Source organism: Ascaphus truei, chromosome 10 (genome assembly GCF_040206685.1).
Source record: "Ascaphus truei isolate aAscTru1 chromosome 10, aAscTru1.hap1, whole genome shotgun sequence".
Taxonomy (NCBI): Eukaryota; Metazoa; Chordata; class Amphibia; order Anura; family Ascaphidae; genus Ascaphus; species Ascaphus truei.
Genome location: NC_134492.1, coordinates 20,873,855 through 20,881,319, shown reverse-complemented (window position 1 = coordinate 20,881,319; position 7,465 = coordinate 20,873,855). Strand labels below are relative to the sequence as shown.

The 7,465-nt window shown below is 47.0% G+C and overlaps 1 long non-coding RNA gene across 1 annotated transcript; it reads right to left on the bottom strand.

Moving 5' to 3' along the window:
- Nucleotides 1-558: 558 nt before the first annotated feature.
- On the bottom strand, nucleotides 559-7,244 carry LOC142503366 (uncharacterized). The gene is made up of 4 exons (XR_012803980.1): nucleotides 7,199-7,244; nucleotides 4,897-5,172; nucleotides 3,682-3,796; nucleotides 559-891 (listed from the first exon to the last, which is right to left on the bottom strand). It is a non-coding gene; the product is annotated as an uncharacterized LOC142503366 (long non-coding RNA).
- Nucleotides 7,245-7,465: the final 221 nt, after the last annotated feature.

The following is a 7,465-nucleotide window of genomic DNA, read 5'->3' as shown; positions in this document are numbered from 1 at the left end:
AACCCCCCCACTAATTATGACCTAATTAACATTTCGTTAAATACCTGCGTTAATTTAAACAGCCCTCTGTGGATATGCGATGTTGTATATCACTAACATTAATTATATCTAGTCTTAACAAAAACTGCACTAAACTCTGCATTACGAAGCTTTGAAGATATCACTATGTGTTTCATCGCGGCCAGCGTGAGCGCGTCCGCCAGCTCAGCGGCATCCTGGCCACAGCCTTAACGATGCATTCACTTCAGTTAGCACATTGTTAGGTAAGTAACCAGCTCTGTGCATCTGGGACTTTGTGCAAAAATAGATAACAGTTTTCAGCACTCAGTTTGCCCCGTGCAAACAATTAAATAATGTTTAACGCTGGAATAAATATACATGAGGAATGACTCAAAATGACCATGTTTCATACAGAATGTAGCTTCAGTCTAAGCTCCATCACTGAACGCACGCAGAAAGTACAGGCACTGCACACCCCCAATACATATAACAATACCCCCAAGCCTCCCAATACATATAACAATACTCCCAAGCCCCCAAATACATAACAAGCCCCCAATACATATAAAAATATCCCCAAACCCCCCAATACATATAAAAATACAGACTTAGCTTGGGTCAAGCCGGGCCCGGTGTCTGCGGGAGTCCGCTGGCAGGAGGGGCCCGGCCGGCCAGCGCTGCAAATTTCCCCTGACCTCTGGCAGGGCCCTGCTGCCGGTCGCAGCCAGGCCCCGACTCTCAGCTGCCTGCAGGACCTTTCCTCTCTGTCCCATGCCGCCGAGTTTCCACGGCGCTGAGGAAGCTGGGCCACGCTTACTTCCGGCGCGCTGACGTCAGAGCCCCGTCACGCATTACATACTTCTCACCAGTCCGGGCTCTGCCCCGGTATCCCTGGGTGAGAGGAGTTTATTCCAAGTTAGCAGCAATGGGAGGAGAGGGGAGAAGTCACCCGGCGATCACACTGCTTTCTATCCTGCCTAATTGTAGCAGCTCAACACAATTATGGGAAGTGTATTAGGGGAATTCAGTGTGTGTGTGTGTGTGTGTGTGTGTGTGTGTGTGTGTGTGTGTGTGTGTGTGTGTGTGTGTGTGTGTGTGTGTGTGTGTGTGTGTGTGTGTGTGTGTGTGTGTGTGTGCGCGCGTACACCCCATCAAGGGCACAACCAGAAATTCATATTGTGTGTGCAAAGTTTTTGTTTTGTAAATAAAGAAATCAAGGTGCAAAATGTCTGCTATATTAATGTATCTTTATTGTACATGTAGCCCCCTTTCCCCGTGGCTAAGGGAACTACGTGTACTGCGTATCTGTCTAGCGCAGCGGTGCGCAAACTGGGGGGCGCAAGATTGTTTAGGGGGGGCGCAGGCGGTGATTTTGCCAGGTACAGAAAAAAAACCCGTCTATAGCTGCAATTTCCTTTTGGCCATTAGGTGGCGCTGTGCTACACAGTTTCTGCAGCACCACCTCCTTGCATCAGCCAGCGTGTTGAGTATGTGTGAGAGTGGGACATGGGGGGTGAGTGTGAGAGTGGGACATGGGGGGTGAGTGTGAGACATGGGGAGTGGGACATGGGGAGGGGGTGTGAAAGTGGGACATGCGGAGGGGGTGTGAGAGTGGGACATGGGGAGGGGCGGGTGAGTGTGGGACATGGGGAGGGGGGGTGAGTATGAGAGTGGGACATGGGGAGGGTGGGTGAGTGGGACATGCAAAGGGGGGGTGAGTGGGACATGAGGAGGGGGGAGAGTGGGAGAATGGGACATGGGGAGAGTGGGACATTGGGGGGAGTGTGAGAGTGGGACATGGGGAGGGGTGAGAGTCGGACATGGGAAGTGGGGAGAGTGGGACATGGGAGGGGGGTGAGTGTGAGAGTGGGACATGGGGAGGAGGGTGAGTGTGAGTGGGACATGGGGAGGGGTGAGTGTGAGTGGGGCATGGGGGTGAGTGTGAGACATGGGGGGTGAGTGTGAGACATGGGGGTGAGTGTGAGACATGGGGGTGAGTGTGAGACATGGGGGGGTGAGTGAGACATGGGGGTGAGTGTGAGACATGGGAGGTGAGAGAGTGGGACATGGGGAGGGGGTGTGAGAGTGGGACATGTGGAGAGGGTGTGAGAGTGGGACATGGGGAGGGGGTGTGAGAGTGGGACATGGGGAGGGGGTGTGAGTGGGACATGTGGAGGGGGGGTGAGTGTGAGAGTGGGACATGGGGAGGGGGAGTGAGGGTGAGAGTGGGACATGGGGAGAGTGTGCGTGGGACATGGGGAGGGGGGAGAGTGTGAGAGTGGGACATGGGGAGGGGGTGAGTGGGACATGGGGAGGGGGGTGAGAGTGTGACATGGGGAGGAGTGTGAGATGGGGAGGGGGTGAGAGTGAGTGTGACATGGAGAGGGGGGTGAAAGAGCAACATGAGGAGGGGGGTGAAAGAGCTACATGGGGAGGGGGTGAAAGAGCTACATGGGGTGGGGGGTGAAAGAGAGACATGGGGGGATGAAAGAGAGACATGGGGATGAGAGAGACACTGGAGGGTAGGAGAGACACTGGCGGGAGGGAGACACTGGCGGGAGGGAGACACTTTAGGCCCGTTCTATAGTGCCGGGCACGCGCTACGCCGGGCGCGCGCTCTACCCCATGCGCGGAATTTTAGTTGGATGACGTTAGTCAGCCTTTCTATAATGGCGCCGCGCGCGCATGGCAGGGGGCTTGGAGCAGACCGACAAGGGAGAACATGAAGAAATTAATGATTTCGCGCAGCTACCGACGCTGTAATGTGAGTGTGACAAAGTTAAATAAAAAATATTTTTTTTTTAAAATATTATTTCATACATAATTCACAATCTCTACACACACATACACACATACACACACACACAGTACCTTCACTCACAGCATACACACGAAAAAGCATGCGGCACGTGCACGCGCATTCGCACATGCACACGCGCGCGCACGGCCGCAAACAGTACAGAACGGCCTTTACACTGGCGGGAGGGAGAGACACTGGCGGGAGGGAGAGAGACACAATGGCTGGAGGGAGAGTGTGAGAGCGACACCGGGGTGAGGGAAAAACAATGGCTGAAGGGAGAGTGCGAGAGAGACACTGGGGGGAGGAAGAGACTATGGCTGGAGGGAGAGTGAGACACACGGGGGGGAGGGAGGGACACTGATGGGAGGAAGAGACACACAATGGCTGGAGGGAGAGTGCAAGAGACACTGGGGGGAGGGAAAGAGACACTAGGGGGAGGGCGAAAGAGAGACACACAATGGGGGGAGGGAAAGAGAGTGGGGGGAGGGAGGGGGAGACACTGAGGGAAGGGATAGAGAGACACTGGAGGGGGAGTGAGAAATACTGGGAGAGGCAGAGACTGGGAGAGGAGTGTGAGACTGTGGAAGTGGGGAGAGAGGTAAGAGAGGTCCTAATGTGGCGGGAAGAGAGAGATTAATAATACAGCATAAATGGGGACGCAATTAGACAAATATCATAATATTTATTGTTAAGTGCTGTAATTTGCGTTATAAATACTTTTTTTGTAGACGCGTGGCGGGGCGCCACAAAGCTGGTTCGCCCTCATTGGCTGAACCAGCTCACGCGCGCTGACGTCAAGTGATTTTGATTACATCAGACAGGGGGGGCCCCGAGAAAATTCATGGATGAAAAGGGGGGCTCGGCATAAAAAGTTTGCTTACCCCTGGTCTAGCGTACAGGAGGCCTGATCCTCCGCCACTGGGAGCCTGGGGTGATCGCGTTCTATGTGATGACAGTGCCTCCACCTGGGAGGGATTCTAGCGCAGCAGGATAAACCTTCGCGGGAACAAAGCAGGCAGTAAATAAAGGCAAAATACACAGATTTCCAACAAGCTCTGAGAAACCCCAACCATTACCACATAATATAAAAATGTATATAAATGTCAAAAGGAGTGCTAGTGGGCATGGCTAAATGTATACAACAAAAAACAAAAATGCCCAAAGCTCCTTCCATTTTGCCAGGTTACGAGAGATCCAATGTGATCATTCTTCCTGTAATGATACAGGTAAATAAGAATTTTAACCCAGGTGAGTGTTAGGACCTGCTATGGTCATGCCTTGTAAGTGGCAGCATGCTTAAGACGCTTTGGCCAAAGGGTTAAACTAAATGACCCTTTTTACAAGAGCTATATAGGTATTGCACTGTGTATTTTTGTCACATTGGAAGTAGCTTTGGGCATTTTTGTTTTTTGTAGTAAATAAAGGCACATGCACAGGTATAACCAACTACAGTATATTTACTGATTATCTGAATAATTTTTTATACATTAACTATATAACCCAATAATCCCACAAAGCCCCACATGCGGTACCCACACAATATATATACACTCTGGTGAGGTCCCCCAAAGTACTGAAGTGCCCTGGGCACCTAACCCCTCTGTGTCCACAGAGCCAAAGCCACCCAAAGTGTGTGGAGTAGCGCTACCCACTATGTGTGTGGCCGTTGGTAACTTGTCTAAGGCCAGACCAGGTCAAACTGTAGAGAGTTGATCCATCGGACCGCAAAGTGAGCCCATCGACAGGTCCATATTGTGCTACTTCTTCCCTGTTTGTGTTTATCTTAGACTCTTATTTCTAAAATTTTGCATTAACTTCCCTATACTAGTGACTTTATTGGAATAACATTTTTTTAAATGCCGCCTTTCACCTAACTTTTAAGCTCTGTGCGGTGATTCTGAACTGTCTCTTTTTTACGATGTGGCTCCAACGTTACGAGTAGATATTTGTAAACAGAACTGAGTGGGTTTATCATTAAGCTGCGGTACTGCTGATGCCTGCTACAAAAATACACCTTCCGTTTCCACCATAAGGAATAATGGGGGATTCAATGCATATTGTATATGTTCTGAGAATAAATATAAAAAAGCACTCACTCACTCACTGTGACTCCTCAAGTCTGCATTATAGTTTACAGGTGACAGCTTGACTGCTACACTTGTAGTTGACAGCTGATGAAGCTGGAAATCTTTTTGGTACTGGTAAATGCAAGCTTGCTGGCACCGGTATGAGAAATCATGCTTAGGCTGGAAATTTTCCAGGTATTCTGGCGGGGACAGGTACAAAGGATTGCCGTTCACCAGGTTATCACTGACGGTCGTAGGAGAGAAGGGAATCCGGCGCCACAACCCGTGACAAAATCCAGGGCACTTCTGGTTGATTTGAAAAAACTTTATTCAGCTCACAAACGAACAACTGGCTACACCACAGTCTCCCCCTCAACGTGTTTCACGCTCGAATCAGCGCTTCGTCTTGCATATTTATGCTAAAAAAAGCCCGCGAAAAACGGGTTTGAAATGTTAACCTCTGAAGTACCAATACCTTCTTAGCATATAACAAGTGCACGATTGTCCTAATATCACTATATATCATTGCTATCATTAGACTGTGTATACACAAATACTTGTCTTACTCTAAATAACAAAGCCTTATATGGGTTAAAACCGACCTTTCTTCTTTTGAAATTGCCATGATCGAACATACTGTGAAATTCAGGCATGACACCCCAATACCCGCAAATCTCTCCGGCAGGAGGGGCAATGCGAAAAAAACACTGATCGTTACTTAAGGTTTTTCTTATCGCACGCTTCCACCCATGAATGTCAGGTGAAAACTTGTAAAAATCGTTGTTCGAAATTAAAAATTCATATATTTCAGATACAGTCGCCATCTTATCTGCTGCAGCATTAATTGCAGAATATATTAAAAATGCATAACTATAGTCAGGTTTTTTATACGTCTGTGGTGTAGCCATAATGTAAACTCTGCAATTGTGCGGGGAAAGAATGTTAAAAAAAGTCACACATTGAGTATTTAATGCTTTTTATTAAGAACGCCTAATTTGATAACGTCTTCTAAAAATCAAAGTCAATTCACAATGGACCACTGTAAGTATGTACCAGTATAGACATGGGTGCTATCTGTTTTAAACACCTGCACACTTACAAAGTAGCAAAGTACCATACACATTACAAGTCAATACAATTCATTAATTTCTGCCACCTGGCGGATACGCAAAGAATAGAACCCAAATTATAATTCATTAACTTCTGCCACATGGCGGATACGCGAAGAATTGCATCCAGAAACAAGAAACCATTAAATTAAACAGATCAACCGTGTGTGGCTGCCCGGTGCCGGATTGCGCGAACGCGGCATGAATAGTGGTCAAAACGCGGAAATACCGATTGGAATACAGCGGTCAACACGAAAACTGATTCTAGATGTGTTTGAATAACGGCCGCTGCATCAGTATAACCATGTGCTGAATATCTTGACAAGGTAAATTGCATTCCCGTTTTCCAAAAATAAATAAAAGGTTTGAGAAGGAACATACTATGAAGAACTGAGAGGGTCAGTTCAAAATAAATCTGATGCTTTTTTTCTATTTTATCATTCCCTCTTTCTAATATTTGTTGATTTGAAGAGAAACAGCAGGAGAAATTAGCGCAGGTAAATTCATTAAGTAATCACAGAACTGTACATTGACATAAAGCTAAAACGAATACAGTACTTTCAAAATACAGCAAATATAGTGCCTGTAAGAGTAAATAATACAAAGGTGTGCAGAGGCACTCTTGTAATGGGCAGATACAGCAAATATAGAATATATACATATCTCAGCTTAGTTAGGGTGCATATAGTACAGCTGTGAGTATATGATCAGCTAAGGCATACATATTGTGATAAGTTTTCTTTCTGTTACCTAGGCCAAGATTATTTAGTTGGTTTTCTGCTAACAATGTAATGTAGGGAGGAAACCAGACTATGCGAATATGTTTTTAGATACAGGCATACCCCGGTTTAAGGACACTCACTTTAAGTACACTCACGAGTAAGTACATATCGCTCAATAGGAAAACGGCAGCTCACGCATGCGCCTGTCAGCACGTCCTGAACAGCAATACCGACTCCCTCCCTGTACCGAAGCTGTGCGCAAGCGGGGAGACTATAGAGCCTGTTACACATGCGTTATGTACATCAGTTATGCACGTATATGACGATTGCCGTACAGTTCATGCATCGATAAGTAGGAAAAAGGTAGTGCTTCACTTTAAGTACATTTTCGCTTTACATAGATGCTCCGGTCCCATTGCGTACGTTAATGCGGGGTATGCCTGTATATTGTACACTACAGATGCATTCGGCTTACCCACAATAACCACAGGGGAAATGTACCTGCAAGGGTGATACATAGGCCAAGATGTTTTTTCTTCTTCTGTCTAATAGAAAAGAGAAAGTATAGATATTCTGCCCAGCGACAGATATTACATAGGCATAGAACATATAAGTTACTGACAGGCAGAATAGGATGGAACAGACATAGACACACAGAGAGAGATATACATTAGCGAGACGACAGGCTTTGATAACCTATTTGGTGGTATGTATAGAACGCAAGCATATAATTGATAACTTTTACACTGCTTATTATGGATTTGTTAT